Raw genomic sequence first — 21,443 nt, 5'->3', positions numbered from 1 at the left:
ATTCAAACAATTTCTTCAACCCCATTGCTTTGAAAAAGGCTCTAGTTTGCTCAAGGACACCCAATTTTTCTAAGGTATCTTCACAAATAAACTTGGTGGATTGAAATGATTTCCAAGCAAACTTGGCAAAAGTATCTCTATGGGTTTTGGAAATAAAAGTTACCTCCGGATAATTCAAGAGTTGATCGATTTCCGGAGTAGAAGATGTTGTTGCTCCCATAGAAGGTTGTTGTTGTTGTTGCACTTCCAAGTTTTGGGTTGCTACCACCATAGCCAATGCTTTCTTTGCTTGAAGAGCCTTTTGCCTTTGTGAAAGTGTCTTTGTTGCCTTTGTTGCCTTTGTTGCTCCCTTAGTCCTTGCCATTGATGAATTAACCAAGAAAAGAATGAAAAATCTTCAATTTATAGTATACCCAAATCGATTTAAAGGTGAAAGGCTTTGCCTTTATGAATTCAAAAATCGACTCAAAGGTTGAAGATTTTGTGCTTGGTTTTGATTTTTTATTGAAAAAGGAGTGATTAATTTATTGTTAGAAGGATGATTTGATTTGATTTTGGTGAATGTAGTTGAGGAATTTTGTTTTTGTGATGGAGAGGATGAGGGTTTTGATGTTTTGAAGTAGTGTTATGAATGAATGAATGAATGAATGAATGAATGAATGAAGGTGGGAGGGGTTTTATAAAGACCGAAAAATTCGAACTGCAGGGGCAATCCGTGCGGTTTCTGCCCAATACGGGCGGATTCTGCACTTTCTGGGTTTGATAAAACTCGCCTAAAGACAGGCGTATTTTAGAGAAGACGCTCGGATTTGCTTGATACGGGACGGGCGGATTCTCCAGAAGACGGACGGATTTCAGTCCAGGAAATTCTTCCTGTTTTCCTCAGCAGAGAAGACGGGCGTCTTCTTTCCAAGACGGACAGATTTTCAGAGACGGGCGGATTTCAGTCCAAGACGCCCGGATTCTCTTACAGTCAAAAATCTTTCAAAACTTCAGCTTATAGGGACGTGCGTCTTCAACCCAGTACGCTCGGATTACATGAAGACGGGCGGATTCTCTTGAATCCGCTCGGATTCGACCCCTTTATACCCGGATTCAGTTCCATCCGTGTACAATGCATTTCCCTTATCATTCTTCTATTCTTCTTCATATCTCGTGGTCTTCATTGTGGGGGCACTACTAAGGCATGGATAGCCTAGGCAGTTGCCATCCCCACACTAAGCTAAAGCACTACACATCAATTGAAATTATTAGTCCCTCCCTCACTTCTCTCAAAAATGACAATTATCTTGATCAAAGTAAATAAAAATCCATAGATGACAAAAATTGCAATACAAGAATTGAAATACGAGTTAGGGAGTTAGAAATATTTACAAACGGTGGTTTAGGGAGGACTCCACCAAACTCTCATTCTTGATGAGATGTCAAGGGGGCATGTTCAAAGTGTTGTTGATGTTGCTCAACACCTTGAAAAAGTAATCAAAAGCTTGTTCATTATTGTTATAGAGCTCTTCAATAGACCTTTGCCCTTGTTGTCGATCTTGATCGATGGCATTACCATTGTAGGGATTAAAAATCCCTTCAAATTCGTCGTCCCAAAGACCACAAACTTCATTAAGTTGATCATTGAAAATCTCTTGATTTGATGGAGACAATTCTTCCAATTTCTTCTCTTGGCCAATGAGGCCATCCTTTTCTTCTCTGATTGATTTTGATGAGCTTTGCAAGCTCTCCTTGTCACAATTCACTTGCTCTTTGAATGGAGCATCTTCGATTTTCTTCTTCCATTGGAGTTCCGATTTCTTCCTTTCATCCTTTCGGCTATAATGATCAATCATGAAACATGGTTCATGCAAACGAGGAGCTCTCATAGTCTTGTCAAGATTAAAGGTTATGCTTTCATCTTCCACTTCTAGAGTGAGCTCACCATGTTTCACATCAATCACCGCGCCCGCGGTGTGTAGGAAATGTCTTCCTAGAATGATTGGAATGTTGGAATCTTCCTCCATATCAACAATGACAAAGTCCACCGGGATGAAAAACTTCCCTATTCGCACGGGAACATCTTCCCATATCCCTAATGGTGTCTTCGTCGATCTATCGGCCATTTGGAGCGTGATATTGGTGCATTTAAGCTCCCCCATCCCCAACCTTTTACTCACCGAGTACGGCATAACACTCACACTAGCCCCTAGATCACATAAGGCTTTGTTGATCGTTGTGTCACCAATGGTACACGGTATTGAGAAGCTTCCCAGATCCTTTAGTTTTGGAGGTGAACTCCCTTGAAGTATTGCACTACTCACCTTAGTGAAGGCGATAGTCTCAAGTTTCCGGATTGACTTCTTCTTTGTGAGGATATCTTTCATGTATTTCGCATAGGCCGGCACGTGATTGATTAATTCCGTGAAAGGAATCGAGACTTCCAAATTCTTGACAATTTCCATAAACTTTCCAAGTTGATCATCAAATTTGGGCTTGGCTTGACGACTTGGAAAAGGAAGTCTAATCACAACGGGCTCCTTCTCCTTGACCTTGTCTTCATTTTTCTTTGAACGTTCTTCTTTTGATGATTCTCCATCCTTGGAGTTTTGCACAATTTCTTCCTTATCACTAGCTTCCACAACTTCAACCTCAACTTGCTTCTTCGGTGCTTCATACCTTGTACCACTTCTCAAGTGAATGGCACTAACCGTTTCATGTCTTGGGGGATTACTTTGAGGTGGTAATTGCCCCTTTTGTCTTTGTGAGCTTGAAGATGCTAGTTGAGTCAATTGGGTTTCCAACATCTTGGTGTGAGCTAGAATGTTGTTGATGGTTGTTTCCTTTGCTTGGCTATCTTTTTGCATTTGAGTGAAAAATTCTTGTTGATTCTTTTGCATTTGGAGGACCGCTTTTTCGACATCAAAACCTTGGTCATTTTGGTGATTGTATGGATTTTGATTTTGGTAACCTTGGTTTTGATTGTAAAAGGGTCTTTGATTTTGGTTTCTCATGGGAGGTGGGGTGTATGTTGTTTGAGGGTTTTGAACATTTTGGCTTTTGTATGAGAGATTTGGATGGAATTTGGTGTTTTCATTGTAATAGTTGGAATAAGGGGTACCACTCTTGTATGCTTGGAAGGCATTGACTTGTTCATTTGTTCCCCTACATTCACTTTGGTCATGTCCCAAAGTTCCACAATTCTCACATATCCCACTTGGGATTGATGAGGATGCCGTCATGGCATTAACATGATGCTTTGGTGATGTTGAGACTTCTTCAAGTCTAGCCATAGCTTTTTCAAACTTCAAATTGATTGTGTCAATATGAGCACTAAGTTGAGCACCCAATTGAGTAACGGAGTCCACTTCATGCTTTCCTCCTCTAGTAGCCTTGTGAGGTCTACTATATTGTGAGTTATGGACCGCCATTTCCTCAATCTTGTTCCATGTTTGATTGTCATCAACTTCGGTGAACATTCCATTTGATCCCATGTTGAGAATGATCCTTGAATCTTCATATAAACCGTTACAAAATTGTTGTACCAAGAACCATTCGCTAAGTCCATGGTGAGGACATGAGCGACAAATTCCCTTGAACCGCTCCCAAGCTTCATACAAAGATTCTTCATCCCTTTGCTTAAAACCCGTAATTTGAGCTCTTAGCATGTTAGTCTTTTCCGGTGGGTAGATTTTTTTGTAGAAAGCTAGAGCCAACTTCTTCCAAGAATCTATTCCGAGAGTGGCCTTATCAAGGCCTTTCAACCATTGCTTCGCGGTGCCGATTAGAGAAAAAGGAAATAAGACCCATCGAATTTGGTCTTGAGTCACACCGGTTTGAGAGATCGCATCACAATAGTCGCAAAAGGTTTCCATATGAGAATGAGGGTCTTCACTAGGCATCCCCCCAAATTGGCTCCTTTCGACTAATTGGATAAAGGCGGGTTTGGCAATAAAATTTCCGGTTAGATGTTGTGGTGTAGGAGTACAATTGGGTAGGTTCTCCTCGGTGGGTACGGAATGTGACGAGAATTTAGGCATTGTAGGTTGATTTTGGGTGGTATTGTGTAATGGGTTCTCCTCTCCTTCTATTGCGAAAGAGTTGATGAACTCAATAGTTGGTTGAACAACTTCACTAATACCTCTCAAATTCCTCCTAGCAAATCTCCTATTGTTCATCAAGGTTCTTTCAATTTCACGGTCAAAAGGTAACAAATCACCTTATGACCTTCTAGACATGCAAAATATCAAACAACTTGGAAACAATTAGAACAAACCTTGAGGAGTTTTACTTCCCCAAGGTGAAGAATGACACAACTAATAACAATAAAAGGAAATCTAAATCAAGCTAACATCGTCCCCGGCAACGGCGCCATTTTTGATCGGTCCGTTTCGTGTTCACAATTTAAAGGTGTGGTCGTTGGGTCACGTCCGAATCAAAACACAATTTATAGCTTCACAAACAACTCTACAATTAGCAAAGAGGCAAGTAAAGGTCGGATCCCAAGGGACGGGTATTGAAATGGGATTTCTATTGCAACTAGTGGTGTCTTAGGGGTGTCACAATTTGGGTTGATGTAGAAGGTCACTAACTAAAATAGCAATGAAAATAAACAAGCAAGACGAATTAAAAGGGGGTGTAAACAATTGATTAAAAGCACTAGGGTGTCATGGGATCATAGGGGAATCATGGGAATTGATCATACAAACATGTTCTCAAATTATAAGCAAGCAATTATTATTGTGATGGATTGAGTTGGGTTATATCTTACAATCCTAGGAAAGTTTGGGTCCCGGAGCCGACTCGATTAGATTGTACAACAACTACAAGTCGACTTAATCTTCCCTACTCAACAACATGCATGGTCTAATGAGACTCGAGTTGGTTTATGTCTTACAAGTCTCATTGAAAAGATAGGTGATGATAGTAAATGCAAGGATTCATAGGCTTAGCATTTCATCAAACATAACATGTGCATGAGTTGAGATCAAAACAAGCAAGCAAATAAGACATGAAAGCATATTAATTTAAGCATGAATCATTCCCCATGTTGGTTTCCCCTAATCACCCATTAACCCTAGCTAAGAGACTACTCACTCTTTATCATGTTGATCATGCTAGCAAGGTTGTCAATCATACCAACAAAATGAAACATGATGAATAAATGAAAGTAATTAACGATAATTAAAAAAGGATTAAGAGAATTATACCTACTAATGGTTCCAATAATAAAGCAAAGATAAAAGAAGTACTTGATGCTTGATTGAGAGGTTGTCAATCTCCCAATAATAACCCAAATAATCTTCAATTACCCAAAATAAAAGATGAACAAAAGAGAGATTAAGGAAATAAAACTTGTATTAGAACTTGATTAATTGTTGATTACAAAACTAAAAGAGAGATTTGATTGATATTAACTACTCTAATTATTTATAAGAAGAACATGCTCTTCTAATTAGACTAATGGGGTATTTATAGTGGAAATTAGGAGGATGCATTAGGGTTAACTAAGGGCTAAACTAGGAATTACACTTTTTAGATTGAGCAGGGAGGAGCCGGTATTTTTCGAAGGAAGGGCTTCTTGCTTTGTAACTTGGAGAAGGGGAAATCGCGCTGTAGAGGAATCCGAGCGGATTAGGGTCGGGACGGGCGGATTCTGGCGAAGGAACTCGAGCGGATTCAAGAGAATCCGGGCGGATTGTGGTGGCTAAACCCGAGCGTCTTGGTGGAAAACCGCACGGATTGTGCAGGTGGAGGAAGGCCGGATTGTAGACAATCCGCACGGATTGTGCCTCAGCAAGACTTCTTCTTCTTTTCTTCCCTTTTCTTCATAAATTCCTTGGGGATTTCCTTGGAGACTCAAGGATCCTTTCTCAACATTGCTCATCTACTATCATATGTACAAAGGCCTTCTAATCTTGTCTCTCCTTGATGCTTGGTCATTGAATTCGATCAATTTAGTCTCGTTTTGCCATGAAAATGCAAGATTCTTACTCCTTTCCTACCAAGGGATCAAAATCTCAAAGAATATGCAAAACAAAGAACTAATGATAATAAATGACCCAAATATGCACTAAAAAGCATGGGAACAAGGCTAATTCGGGGGCTAAAAATGCGCTAATTATGGTCACATGAATGATTAACTCCCCTAATTCCCCACTAATCCCTAGTTAGGAAACTACTCACTTATGATCATGGAAAACCTGCTAACAAGGGTGTCAATCATATTAACAACTCTAAACATGATGAAGGAGTAAAACAATAAACAAGGATTAAGTAAAGAGTAGAGAAATTCTACCAACTTAGGATTATCAAATATAAAGCAAAGAATAATAGAAGAAAAATTGATTAATTAATGAAGAGTTGACAATTCTCCAATAATAACCCAATAGTCTTCAATTACCCAATAATGAATCTTGAAGAATAATTAAGGAAAGATTAATATGTAATTTTATGAAATGATTGAGATTAATCTATTCTAATCTACTCCTAATCTAATCTTAATCTAAACTAAGGAAGCTTTGCCTCTACTAAGAGGGCTTAATTCCTTGGTTATTACAAAAGAGGTATTTATAGTAATACAAGGATTAGGTTAACTAAGGGCTTAAATGATGATTAGACCCTTTTAGAAGAAGATTAGAGCCTTGCAAGTCTCAGAAGGAGCCCCACGTCTTGACTTTGTTTTGATGCTTAAACTGCAGGGGGAGACGCTCGTCCTATGCTCGGGACGCCCATAATAGCCTCTGAGACACCCGAATCGTGAGCCAGCATGGTAGCTCAAGAACAAGTGGAGGAAGGAGTCCGCACTTGTGCCCCTTTCGTGCCTTACCTACAATGTAAAGAGCCTTATTCTTCCGTATTTTATCTTATGTTATGCATGAAAATAGATCTATAATTAAATTAGTTTAATTAGAGGGTTGTGAATCCTTTCAAATGGTATCGGAGCATAGGATGTTACATGCATAATCGGTTTATAGTTTTTGAAGGAAATGTAGATCTTTATACATATTAACATACTCATATATGTCTAAATAAATTTGTCATAAAATTAAATACGGATTTTATGCATGCAAACAATATAACAAAGAGAAGAAATCATGTTCTTACAATGAGTATTTCGGTTTTATTGGGCACAAAAGAAATCTCCTTTTCTTTTGTTCTTGAGCTTTCCTAATGGATGAACCAAGATCCAAGTGTAGGATCTCTCCCTAAGCTTTATACCCAAGGCTTTCTCTTAATTTAATTAATATTACAAATACTAGTATAATATTAATCTTGTGAAAAATTTGAACCAAAAATGTTTGGTTTTAAGCTCTCAAAACCGGTTGAGAGAATAGAAGAGGAAGAGAGATTATTTTGTCTCACTAAAATAATTTTTATGATTAGAATGAATTATATTTTTTTTACACACTACTCCATATAGTGAATAATAGAAAAATAAGAAAAAGAACCCTTGTTCTTTTCTATGTAGAACCGGGTAGGGTGAGGGGAATTGGCCTATGCATGGCCTTTGTGCTCTTACACAAAAGGCACTAGGTATGCATGCCTAAATTAGAGTAATTACCATTATGCTTACCACTAACTTAAACAAACACAATATTTGTTTAAACAACCTCCCATTTTCGGCACATATGATAATATGAGATCCATATTATTTTTGTCAAATGTCAATATGTCACATGTCATATGTGACATAAATTTGTTATGTAATTTTTAACATGTTAAAAATCAACGTATTAATAAAAATACGTCACATACAAAAATCGACTTAGTAATTTCATAATTACTTGTGCAAAAATATTTTACCGTTTATAAATCGCATTTATAATAATTCATTCAAATCCAATTGTTTCTTTAAACAATAATTTCATCCGAGTAATGATACAATTTGATTACTCAGACAGTATCTCATTTAATCACATTTCAATTTGATACGTAAATTTTACTTCCAAAATCGTCCGTCAATTTTTCAAGTAATTTAATTAACTCGTAACGTTATACGATTAATTAAATAATCAATTAAGAGTGTTGCCCTATAGGTATGACCTAGGGGTCAACGATCACCACCGTCACACGACAAAGAATGTCAAACTCTAGTCGACCAATCATTACCGATATATGTTGACCAGTTGACAAGAACAATATTACTTCCCAATTGTATTCTTTAAAATGAGATTTAATAATGATATTTAAATCATGTGATCGCACTATTGTTGAGGACACATTTCCCAACAATCTCCCACTTGTCCTCGACAAGTGTGCGTCACCAATTCTCTTGTCCTATTACTATCTCCCACTCAATGCAAGGTGTCTTTCAGGTCTTACTTGCAAGTGATCATATCGAGGGTGGTTTCCTCGATCTGGAGAATAACTGATTGACCGGACTTATCTATCATAGATACTTTCCGAGCGTGGCCACGCATTTCCAGTTCATTACTCCTCGAGTGGCCCCGAGATATTGTTATAACCCGACAAGGGGGTGGACAATTCCTATCGCACTTATTCCCTTCGACTAGCCACACCATCATAACCCAAAATATGCCCATTTGACCCCATTTACGAAGGTCGTAGTAACACAAATCAAAGTTAATCAAATCGTGCCATCTTAGGCGAATAGTCTTTAGTCAAAGAATCGACTCATTAGAATACTATAGTAGCTCTCGCCACGACCAGGCTTTATAAATTTCCAGAACTCTATAAGCGGTCACCGCCCGACAAAGTGTTCCTAACGATCCGCCTATGTGATCGACTAGTCATCTCATATGACTGTATGGCACTTGAACTTGCCATCAATCGCATCACACTCTAGTCACTTCGAGACGTCACCTCATATAAGTGACTATGGGCGAATACAATGCTAATCCGTGTTCACTTTAACGGGGTTCAATTGTCTCTACAACCCGTTTGGATGTAACAAAGTATAATAAAAGAGTTTTAAAGTAAAACTCGAACGACAAATGCGATTATCACACATGAATAGTCAATGCCTGATTACTATTTCATGTTCTATAATCTAATTTGATCCTGTACGTAGTTGTTCATTTCAATTCAATTGAAATGTCATGACTCATCATGTTTAGCCTTTGAGAAGGCTTTGGTTAGTAGGTTTTATCAATTTCATGTACCTTACTCAACCTTACTACATACTCGTTTTCCTTTGTAATGTATACATTTGCATCACAAAACTTTCTGAGTACGTGTCGAGATCCAATCAAGACATAGGCCTTCTATCCTTAGAATAGCTCCCACTGTTTTTGCAGTGTGCGGGACTCTTCCTACTTGCACATCCCATGATTGCAAGTGTACTCAATTTCCGTTATAAATATCTCTCATTGTTCTTTATTGCCTAGAACGATTCTAGAAAATCTACTTCTTAATTAACATAGCCACAATGGTACCTTAACCATCTTAATGTGTTTTGATTATGGTTTTGTCGGAAACCATGCGCAATCTCAATTGTCAATTGTAACTTGTGTAACACCCTTACACAAAATTGCATCATAAACACTTTGCATCATAGCCTTAATGCTTCTGCAAGCACTTAAGGGTAATCTTTATAGCTAACTTGGTAAAGATTACTTAAATTCGATTTTGAAAACAATTCATCATACTCAAAGCATATGAAGTGTTATACATCATTTCTTTTTAATTGATTCGGCAGCGGAAGGAAATGAAATCAATCAAATATATTCAATTTAATTGAACTAGTCATGAATCTTATCAACATAAGACTTCTTAATGACGCTAATATCATGTGGATTTATCTTCATAAATCCGGATATTCAAGATGTATTATAATACTCCAAAAGTCTTAAATCATTCTCAATGATCAATATGTCATCCACATATCGGACTAATTAAAAAATCCGTAACTCCCACTAAACTCCATGTATAAACACAATTTCCCGACTTATCGAGAAATGTTTTATCACTGATCAAAATGTTGATTCCAACTCATTGATGTCCTACTTAAGATTCTCTCTTAAGTTTCACATTATCTTAGGATTGCAAGAATTTATAAAACTCATGACATGTATTGAATACATTCCTTCTATTGAAGAAGTGGGTTTTAGATTCACTTGCTGTGTATTTTATAATAATGAAACACAATCCCTAAGAAGATCCAAATAGACTTAAGCATTTCAACTGGTGCAAAACCCTTTGCAACCAATCAAACCTTGAAATTTCTCTTTATTAGTGCAAAAAAAAACCCTTTGCAACTAATCAAGCCTTTTATATTGGATTTTCATGGCTCTAAGCCTTATATTGAGTTGCGACTTAAACACTCTTATGTAAGTCATTTGTTGATTACTTTCCAGAAGTAATCAACTTGAATCAAAACAATTTCTTTTGTAAGTTATAAGCTCTTTACTTTCTTAAAAGTAGCATGAATTCATCATTTTTAACAAGTGACGAATTTAACCTCCTAGGTTCAAAAAGAAACAATGTCTTACACAAAACGTCTCATGTAGCCAAGAAAGACCAGTTTCTTGCGACATAACATTCTCTGTGGCATTCTTTGTGGCTCTTGAATAATTTCTCCCACTCTGTCTTCTAAAATAAACTTGTATTTTAGAAAGACAGCTTCATGAGCCGCAAACCCGTCTTGCTCGTGATAATTGCAAGGGAAAAATGAGCATTTGTTTCTTGTGAAAAACTTACAACCATGGTACCCTTACCATTTCATATCTCATATGATTCGATTTAGTGGAAAAATAATTTTAGACAAAATGATAAAATCCCCAAAAGGATCAAGTAACTCAAAGTAACTTGATTGAAGTTCAAACCATATCGAATAGCGTTTGATTTCTTATCCAATCACACATTATTTCATAATGCGTGCTAAGAGAGATTAACTTGTGATATTAGATCACATTTCCATTGGCTTATATCAAAGTCTTCACTTTGATAATCCCATCACGACTAAATCGTGATTTCTTGAACTCTTGAACCTCTTCAAAGATTTCTCTATTTACCTTATTAAGTGAACATATTAGTGTCAACTTAAATCGTTGGTAAAAGAAAATGATCAACCTATTTTGGATCAATGATTTACAATCTCGATCTCCTTTTCAACCAAAAGGCACGAGACATCTTGCTTTGAATACAAGATACGCATATACCATTAACAATCTAATGGTTTCAAGAGTACTCGATAACTCTTTGCGTTCATCATTCCAAAATTTTAAGGTTTAATCTTGGGTTACCAACTTGAGTCTTGCATCATCTTCATGATATATTATTCTAGTTTGGTTTAGAATATAATGACCTTGATGATGGGCTAGCCATACATCAATTATGGTGTAAAGGGTCACAAAAGTGAAAAACCTCTTTTGTATCTTAACAAGTTTATATTCTTATTTAGAGTTTATGCACTTAATAGTCATAATTAAGTACAACTTTAAATCCAAAAACTAGATTGAGTACACAATTACTCTATCTCTCGACATTATTGTCGCTAGTCGTCATATTCTTATCATCCTATGTATCAAACATAATGATGAAAACCACCACCGGTTTCTAATATTGACGAAGTAGGACTAGCAAAAATTTATGTTTAATCAAATAAACATTTAACGAAGAAGGTCCCATTAGATGTCCCACAACTAACTTGTTGATTCTTCAATAATTTGGGGTAGTTTCCTTTCTTGTGTCCAACATTTAGGACAATGGAAACTTTATCGGTCGGAATTGATAGGTTTAGTATCGTCATTCTCAACAACTTTACCTTTAACATTACCTTGTATCAATTCCATTTACTTCTTGAACCTCGTCCTCATCTTAACAGTTTAAGAGAATGCTCCCACTTATTTCAATGAGTCTTTGCTTTGAGAAGCAAAATTGAATTCACGAAGATCACTCTTCATTTGTTCGTTTTAGTCTTAAAACTTTCATTGAAGTGGTTGCGTTATTTTGGTCAATTACGAATTCTGGACAAAACTAATTACCAAAACAATTTATCGCTTCAAGGTACTTAATTCATTTAAGTACATGAAAAATAATCCATTGTAAGTAGATGTGTTAGTCAAGAATCAAAAACCTGTTTGATAATGAATAACTTTAATCTATACTCTTTACAAGAGATCCTTAGCAATGGTTCATATGAGGTTTTATAAGCAAATTCAAATTTTGTCTTTAGTTACGATGTTTTAATGGAGATTTGTATCAAAATCGAAATGATATCGTATATGAATTGTGGTAAAGAAATAGAACAATATAATAACGGAATAGTGAAAACAAAACATTTATCGTTATATTAATACTTGTAAATTACAAGTAAAGCATTTACATAGTGACCTCTACCCAACTATGATAAATGATTCCAAGACCCAAATTCATATCGACTTAGGCACGGGGTAGCCGATGCAACCTTCATCAATATAACTCGGTAGATTAACTTTTTAATCGATTCTACTTTTAGAACTCTTGGTCGATAAAATTACTCTAATGTTTATCTATAGCCCAAAACACATCAACAAGGGCACGGGGTAGCCGATGCAACCCTTATCAATAACTTTTGTTGAGTTCAATCCAAATTTCGAATAAATGTGTCCATTATCCAAACCCATATTAACTTAGGCACGGGGTAGCCGATGCAACCTTCATCAACATGAATTCGGTGGATAGACATTTATCACCCACTTCCCCTACGTAACAAGGTTTGTACCCCGGGGTAGCCGAGCGCACTCCCTCGCGAAATAGGTTTTCATGGTTTCTATTATTTGGTAAGGATATGTCTCAATTAATTGTTTTAGCGAGAGGTCATGTCAATTTATTATCTATCACGTTTTAAGTGAACTAAAGCGGTGAACTACGATAATTCGAATTGACACGGTCGATAAACTCGATGAAATAAGGATGCATATTTTAGTTATGGCGATTTAGCGATGCATGTGACATAAAATAAAATGCAAGCATAAAATAAATAAATCCTAGTATGGCCTTTCCTAAAATAGAAAAACTATTTAACTATTACATATTCGGAAACCAACTCCATTGGTCCCTTGAACTTCGGTTGTGGCACGCATCTCGAGGTAACACCGTCTTTATGTATCGCCATTCTTGAAGAAATCCGTCTTTGGGAACTCCGGAATGAATAAAATTACATAATAAATTACATAATTTCCTATTATACATTTGTAACTAAAATAAAATAAATCTATTAAATTACAAAACGGTGATACGAGATCACAATAAAATTACAACCGAATCGATATTCCCATACATTTCGGGAAATACCAATTAAATCTAAGGCCATACTAAGTAAAATTACATAATTCAAAAATTACATAAATTAAAATTATGACAATCATAAAGAAAATTCAGCATTATAATATGTATGAACATGCTCAATTTTATGCTAAATCGCCTTTAAATAGCCAATATCGTATATTACTCGGTTTTTACGGATTTGCGTGATTCCAACATTTTATAATCACAAAAATGCATAAACTCATATTTATGCATAAGTTAATTACCCTAACCTCTTAGGACTCAAAATATAGTCTTCACTAATAATTTGACCATAATTAACCCATATTTACAAAATTGTTCATAAATGGACCAAAAATTATAAAAATAAGCCATTAAACTTCAAATAAATCACAAAATTTCAAATAAATTCAAAATTTGAAATTTAAACTCATGAACATTCTGGAAAAATTCCATGACACTCATAATGTTCAAAAACTTAGGTTAAAAATTTCGAAAATTTACCGGAAAAACAATGTTGCGGTTTATCGATTTATAATAAAATAATCATAAAAACATGGAAAAATTATTTTCATTAAATTTTCAATTTTAGATCTGAAAAATATAATAAAATGCAACATTTGACGTTTTTCCTAAGTCATAGATTATGTTTTTATTAATTTTCCACTAATAATGTCACTATTTATGCTATTTTTCTTCAAAAATTCATAAATCATGCAAAAAGACTTCTTTATAGCCAATTATTTTACACACATCTTTTAAAATTGCATGTGACAACATATTAATTTTCTATGACCATATTCGAAATTTAACTCATATTAACCTATTTTTCACTTAAATCCGAATTTAATAATGAAAAATTCATTTTTCGAGCATAGCAAGTCCAAAAATTATGAAAATTTACAGGTTATCTCAAAATAATATATGTGACAACATATCCAAAAACCAAGTGAAAATTCGAAGTATAACTAATTTTAGACCAAAAATGACATTTTTACTCATAAAATCACATTTAAATGCCATTATTGTAAATTATGAACAATAAAAATCCGAAAAATTAACCAAAATATCCTAAAACATTTTAGGACCAGAAATATTAACATGCATGGTTTAATTTCGTGATATATCATAATAACACAAATTTTACAAGTTTTATTTGTTATTCTTATAACTCGGAAAAACTTTTAACCGATTTGTATGCAAACAACCGTGGCTCATGATACCGATTGAAGGAAATGTAGATCTTTATACATATTAACATACTCATATATGTCTAAATTAATTTGTCATAAAATTAAATACGGATTTTATGCATGCAAACAATATAACAAAGAGAAGAAATCATGTTCTTACAATGAGTATTTCGGTTTTATTGGGCACAAAAGAAATCTCCTTTTCTTTTGTTCTTGAGCTTTTCTAATGGATGAACCAAGATCCAAGTGTAGGATCTCTCCCTAAGCTTTATACCCAAGGCTTTCTCTTAATTTAATTAATATTACAAATACTAGTATAATATTAATCTTGTGAAAAATTTGAACCAAAAATGTTTGGTTTTAAGCTCTCAAAACCGGTTGAGAGAATAGAAGAGGAAGAGAGATTATTTTGTCTCACTAAAATAATTTTTATGATTAGAATGAATTATATTTTTTTTTACACACTACTCCATATAGTGAATAATAGAAAAATAAGAAAAAGAACCCTTGTTCTTTTCTATGTAGAACCGGGTAGGGTGAGGGGAATTGGCCTATGCATGGCCTTTGTGCTCTTACACAAAAGGCACTAGGTATGCATGCCTAAATTAGAGTAATTATCATTATGCTTACCACTAACTTAAACAAACACAATATTTGTTTAAACAACCTCCCATTTTCGGCACATATGATAATATGAGATCCATATTATTTTTGTCAAATGTCAATATGTCACATGTCATATGTGACATAAATTTGTTATGTAATTTTTAACATGTTAAAAATCAACGTATTAATAAAATTACGTCACATACAAAAATCGACTTAGTAATTTCATAATTACTTGTGCCAAAATATTTTACCGTTTATAAATCGCATTTATAATAATTCATTCAAATCCAATTGTTTCTTTAAACAATAATTTCATCCGAGTAATAATTTGATTACTCAGACCGTATCTCATTTAATCACATTTCAATTTGATACGTAAATTTTACTTCCAAAATCGTCCGTCAATTTTTCAAGTAATTTAATTAACTCGTAACATTATACGATTAATTAAATGATCAATTAAGAGTATCGCCCTATAGGTATGACCTAGGGGGTCAACTGATCACCACCGTCACACGACAGTAATGTCAAACTCTAGTCAGCCAATCATTACCGATATATGTTGACCAGTTGACAGTAACAATATTACTTCCCAATTGTATTCTTTAAAATGATATTTAATAATGATATTTAAATCATGTGATCGCACTATTGTTGAGGACACATTTCCCAACAGTTTTTCCGAGTTAAATGTAAAACATATAAAACTAGATAATTTGTGATTTATTAAATTATGTAACGAAATCATTTTGCATGTTGTATATTCTGGTTCTAAAATGTATTTAGGTCATTTTGATGATTTATGATATTTTATTGCTCATTTTAATGATTTTTAATGATTTTATTACATTTTAATGAGTAAAATGGTATTTAAAATGCTAAAAATAGTTAGACTTAGTTTCTGACCTTGAAATTTTTATATGACCTCCCCTGCATATTTTACTTATTGTATGTAAACTTTCGTATAAATTTTATTTATTTTGCATGATTTATGATTTTTATATAATAAAAATAGAATAAATGGAGGTAAAATAGTTAAAAATAGTTAAACTTCGAAACAGGCCATGAAATTTTAATATGTTGTCACATGCATATTTTACTCACTGTGTGTAAAATTTGAGATGAACATGATTCATTTTGCATGATTTATGAATTTTTAGTGTAAAGATGACATAAATAGTGACTATTTTAGCAAAAATAGCCAAAACAAATTGCATGCCATGAGAAAATTATTTTAGGTTGCATTTATATCCCACATATCATATCTGTAACACCCCGTAAATTTGAAGACCTTTATTATATTTTAAAAGTAATATTTTAATCTATTTTAATTTAATATTTCAATCATTTTTGTACCCTTGGATCAATGACCGTGAGCTTACCCGTGTCGTGATCAAGATTTGGTGCCTATCGTCGGACATTGGAGATTGGTTCAACTTGTGAAGAATGCTTCTTCTTCCTCGAAGTTATCTCTCCATCTTTGTGTACCTTGCCTTACTCTTTACTTCTTAATGCTTGCTTCTTCTTCTAAACTCTCTTTTCTTTCCTTATGAGTGACTCTTGTACCCTCCCAACTGGTGTTTTGTTCCTTGCTTACCTTCCCTTAACACCTTTTTATAGTACTCTTTCTTTTGAGGAATGTTGGCCTTGGTTGGAGAATTTGACTTTTGAGGAGATTGTTTGTGGTTAACCCATAACCCTGGTTTTGAGAGGTTGTGATGTTAGAAAGACCTAGGTAGTGTGATGAGACATACTTAATGATTCTTAGACCTAGATCCTTAATAAAGTGAGTATTCTTGATTGGTGGATTTTGTATTGTCAAGTGTGAGTTGCGTTTGTTACTAAGGCTATAGAACTTGGCTTTGTTGTTTAGGTTTGGGATTTGAGAGCCTTGGGAAGTGTAGTGAGACATGTCTTGGGATACTAGTGCTTGGTACTTGACTTTAAATGGATGGAATTGAATGGTGGAATATTTGAGGAACCCTTTCTGGGAATTTATAACTTGGTATTCGGATCTTTGATTGAGGATTTTACTATTTTGAGAAACCCATGGTTGACACTAGTTGGATATGAGTATAGCTTTGTTGGAACTTTGACCTTGATCTTGTGGATGTTGTTTGTGGATGTTTGAGGATTTGGAGTGGTGAAATAACACTTATAGTGGAGTACCCTGTTTCAGGGAATAGATTAGGATGAAGTAACATGAGCGTTTTGAGGAAATCCTTGGGAGTGATGTGGTTATAAGTTTTGTTGCTAAGAAGTTTTCGGAATCGCTTAGGATGATGTTGTTGTTTGAGATTTGAGTACCTGGCGTTTCCATGTTGTCTAATTTCCTTTCTTCTTTGACCATAAGCGTTACCGTTCATACCTCCTTTCCTCGCTTCATCTTGCTCATGATCTTGAATTAGCCGCCGTGGTACATGCCTTGAAGACATGGAGGCATTACCTTATTGGAGTTCATTGCCGCATTTATACCGATCATAAGAGTTTGAGGTGTATCTTTACCCAGAAAGAATTGAATATGAGGCAAAGAAGATGGCTAGAGTTGGTGAATGATTATGATGCCGAGTTGATTTATCATGAAGGGAAAGCAAATGTGGTGGTCGATGCTTTGAGTAGGAAGACTAGTCACTCTTTGAGCACTATCCGTGTGTTACCTGATGAACTTACCACGGAATTTCAAAAGTTAGGGATAAGCCTTGTTGGGAAGGGCTTTGACTATCTTAGTGCCTTGAGTGCAGAACCCGACTTTTACCATGAGATCCGTACGTGCCTACCTGAGGATGCTACTTTCAAGTCCATTCAAGCAAAAATCCAACTTGGGCAAGCTAAGGATTGTGTGGTGGATAGTGATGGATACCTTCGTTACCAAGGTAGGATGTATGTTCCGAGAGTAGCCGAGTTGAGGAAGAAGATCCTTTATGAAGCTCACCTTTCTCCTTACTCTATTCATCCTGGTAGTGACAAGATGTATAAAGACTTGAGATTACAGTTTTGGTGGCCTAGGATGAAGATTGATGTCCTAGAGTATGTTAACAAGTGTCTTACCTGTCAGAAAGTGAAGATTGAGCATCAGAAACCCGGGGGTTTGCTACAACCTTTGGATGTTCCCCTTTGGAAATGGGAGTCCATCTCCATGGACTTTGTGATGACTTTACCTAAGACTGCTAGCGGGAAATATGCGGTTTGGGTGGTTGTAGATCGATTGACCAAATGTGCTAGGTTTATACCTATCAAGGAGACAAGGAGATTAGATGTCCTAGCTGGTGCCTACGTGAAGGAGATAGTACGCAACCATGGAGTGCCTAAGGATATAGTTTCAAATCATGACCCGAGATTCTGTTCCCGTTTCTGGACTGCTTTGCAAGAAGCCATGGGTAGTAAGCTACTGATGAGTACCGCTTTTCATGCCGCTACAGATGGGCAGACTGAGAGGACTATCCAGACTTTAGAGGACCTCCTCCGTGCTTGTGCTTTAGACTTCCACACTTTTTGGGATAAATATTTACCTCTTGTCGAATTCTCCTACAACAATAGCTATCATTCCTCTATCAAGATGTCACCTTATGAAGCTTTGTACGGTAGGAAGTGCCGTAGTCCTGTTTGTTGGGATCAAGTCCAAGATGCTCATGTGTTGGGACCCGATTTGGTGACTGAGACCATCAATCAGGTTCAGATCATTCGAGAGCGTATGAAAGCCGCTCAAGACCGACAGAAATCGTATGCTAATGCCCGTCGTCGACCACTTGCCTTTGAGGTTGATGATCGAGTATTCCTTAAGGTGTCACCTATGAAAGGGGTGAAACGTTTTGGTGTAAAAGGAAAGCTGAGTCCCAAATACATTGGACCTTTCCGTGTGCTTGAGAAGATTGGTCCCGTTGCTTACCGTTTAGAGTTTCCCCCGAATTTGAGCAAGGTTCATGATGTCTTCCATGTATCTCAGTTGAGGAAGTACATTAGTGACCCGAGCCATGTTATTCAAGAAGAAATCCCAGATTTGGAACCTAACTTGGCTTTGGAAGAAAGGCCAATCCGAATCCTCGAAAGAGCAAACAAGCAACTTAGAAACAAAGTGGTGCCCCTAGTTCGTATCCTTTGGCGTTGTGGAAATGTCGAAGAAGAAACTTGGGAGCCTGAATCTTCTATGTTAGCTAAATATCCCGAACTTTTCTCGTGAGGTAATTCTCTCTCCTTTATCTAATTCTTGTGAGTTTTAGATATCCTTTCGAGTGTTCCTCTCCTTCTCTTAAATACTCTTCGCGTTAGTAGTCCTTGCTTAGTTGTTTAAAAGTCGTAGTTAGAGTTTGGTCATAGCTAGTGGAGCTATTATCCTTATTATAGAGTTTCGAACTAAAGATTTTTGAAAATGTTTTAATGTTTTCCACTGGTTTTAACGTCAATGAGTGGTAAAGCTCGTTATTGGAGACGTCCGATAATTGGTTTTCTCATTTGTTAGTGTAAAAATATATATTTTTATGTCTTTGATTTGGAATGTTGATGTTCTTGAACGGCCGACGAGGATATTCCGTTCCATTGAAAAGACACTTATACTTCATACGTTCATATTTTGAAGATTTTGTTTACTTGATTTTAAAGAGATAGACCTACATATATACAATGTTCCTTCTTCTAAGTTTCGGGGACGAAACTTCTTAAAAGGAGGGATGATTGTAACACCCCGTAAATTTGAAGACCTTTATTATATTTTAAAACTAATATTTTAATCTATTTTAATTTAATATTAATTTATTTGAAATAAAATTTATTTGATAAAATATAATCTTATTTTATTTTGAAGAAATGTAATTATTTTTGATAGTTTAGAAATGTTCAAAAGTGATTTAAACTATATTTAAACCTTTTCCTTTGATAAAATAGATTTCGGATAAAAGTCGTAAAATTGGGATTTTCCCATTTCTTACGGTCGTTGGGTAAACGAGTTTGGATATTGGGCATATGAGTACTTAATCTTTTAGTAAAATCGTGTTTAAGAACTTTAATATTCTCGAAAATCGCGTTCGACGAATATTTCTAATTACCGTCGAAACAAACCCCAAAACATAAACAAATGACCCATCTCCCCATGCCTTTTGGCTGGCCACCTACCCTCCATTGTCCCCTCTTTCAATTCTCATTTCCTCCATAATTCACTCTCTCTCTTCCTTTCATCAAACACCAAATTCATCTCAAAAATCCTCCTTACAATCCCTAAATCCACCATAAATCCTTCATTTCTCCACCAAATCTCATAAAAATTATATATTTGGAATCCTCTCTTTAATCCTCATCTCCTAGTAAGCTTTATTTTCATTTCCCCCAATTTTGTTTTAAGACTCATCTTTTAGGGTTTTTGAATTTAAGCTTAATAATTGTGTTTTTGTTGTTCTTATAGGTGAAGAATATGAAGATGAGTTAGGAGACTCATATATTGTGGAAGATGATGCATAATTTTGGGTTTTAGAAGCTTTCTCAAGTTATTACTTGTCTCTTTGCTAGCTTAAGGTAACTATTCCGATTTACTCGACGAATTAATGTCACATTAGTAGTTGCATTTGTTGTTTGTTGTTGTTTGTTGTCGTTTGTTGTTGTTTGTAGTTGTTTGTTGTTGTTTGAGACGATCTTATTGATAAATGAATGAATGGAGTAAGATGAGTATGCTTATGTTTAATGTATGTTACCCATTTGTATATTATTTTTGGAACAAATTTGGATGAGGAATTATGTGTTGTTACAAGTCCGTGTTTTGGCTGGAACGCGTCAGTACCGGACCGAGACAGTTTCCAATGTTTCCAAAAATATGACAGATTAAACGGCATCGAAAAATTAGGTGGTTTAGCCACTTGAATCACTCAATTCGGAGTCCGTATGAGTAAATGGCGTCGTTTTATCGATTAAAAATTTATAGAAAAGTTTACCCTTGTGTGAGACGGTTATTTATGCTATTTTATTATGCGAGAATTTTGTGGAATTAGTTATTTTGTAAGTTGGAATGTTTTCTTTATGTTGATAGTGTTCACATGATAGAAATTGGAATATTGCATGAGAATGATATTGTAATGAATGTTGTGATTTGGGCCAAAATGGGCCAAGACTCTGAGCTGGGCCAGTTTGACCGAATGAGTTTGGTCAAACTAGGTTTAAACCGGTCAGCCTCGATTTGACCAATGACCCGTCGCGGAACTCGGGTCGAGGGTTTGTCTTTGAGGTGAGATTGGTTGTTATTGGATGTTTTATGTTATGCCTTGATATTTGTGATTATCATTTCACATGTTGGTTGTTGGATGCTTTGGATGCCTTATGCTTGAGTCTTGTTGCCTCTTTGCCATTTTAGCTTGTTCTCATGGATTATGGTACTGTTGGTTAGCTGGAATTTGGATTATTATTGATATTGGAGATATTGTTGGATTGTCAGCTGAATATGCTCTTGCGTAGCCTTTCATATGCTAG

The 21,443-nt window shown here is 35.5% G+C and overlaps 1 non-coding gene across 1 annotated transcript; it reads left to right on the top strand.

Annotated features, from left to right (window-relative positions):
• The first annotated feature begins 3,543 nt into the window (after positions 1-3,543).
• On the top strand, positions 3,544-3,650 carry LOC141616329 (small nucleolar RNA R71). Its single transcript, XR_012530684.1, has one exon. It is a non-coding gene; the product is annotated as a small nucleolar RNA R71 (small nucleolar RNA).
• The last annotated feature ends 17,793 nt before the right edge of the window (positions 3,651-21,443 follow it).

The sequence above is a fragment of the Silene latifolia genome, chromosome 11 (assembly GCF_048544455.1).
Source record: "Silene latifolia isolate original U9 population chromosome 11, ASM4854445v1, whole genome shotgun sequence".
NCBI lineage: Eukaryota > Viridiplantae > Streptophyta > Magnoliopsida > Caryophyllales > Caryophyllaceae > Silene > Silene latifolia.
The sequence above is the reverse complement of the archived record's forward strand: the minus strand, read 5'-3'. Positions and strand labels throughout refer to the sequence as shown.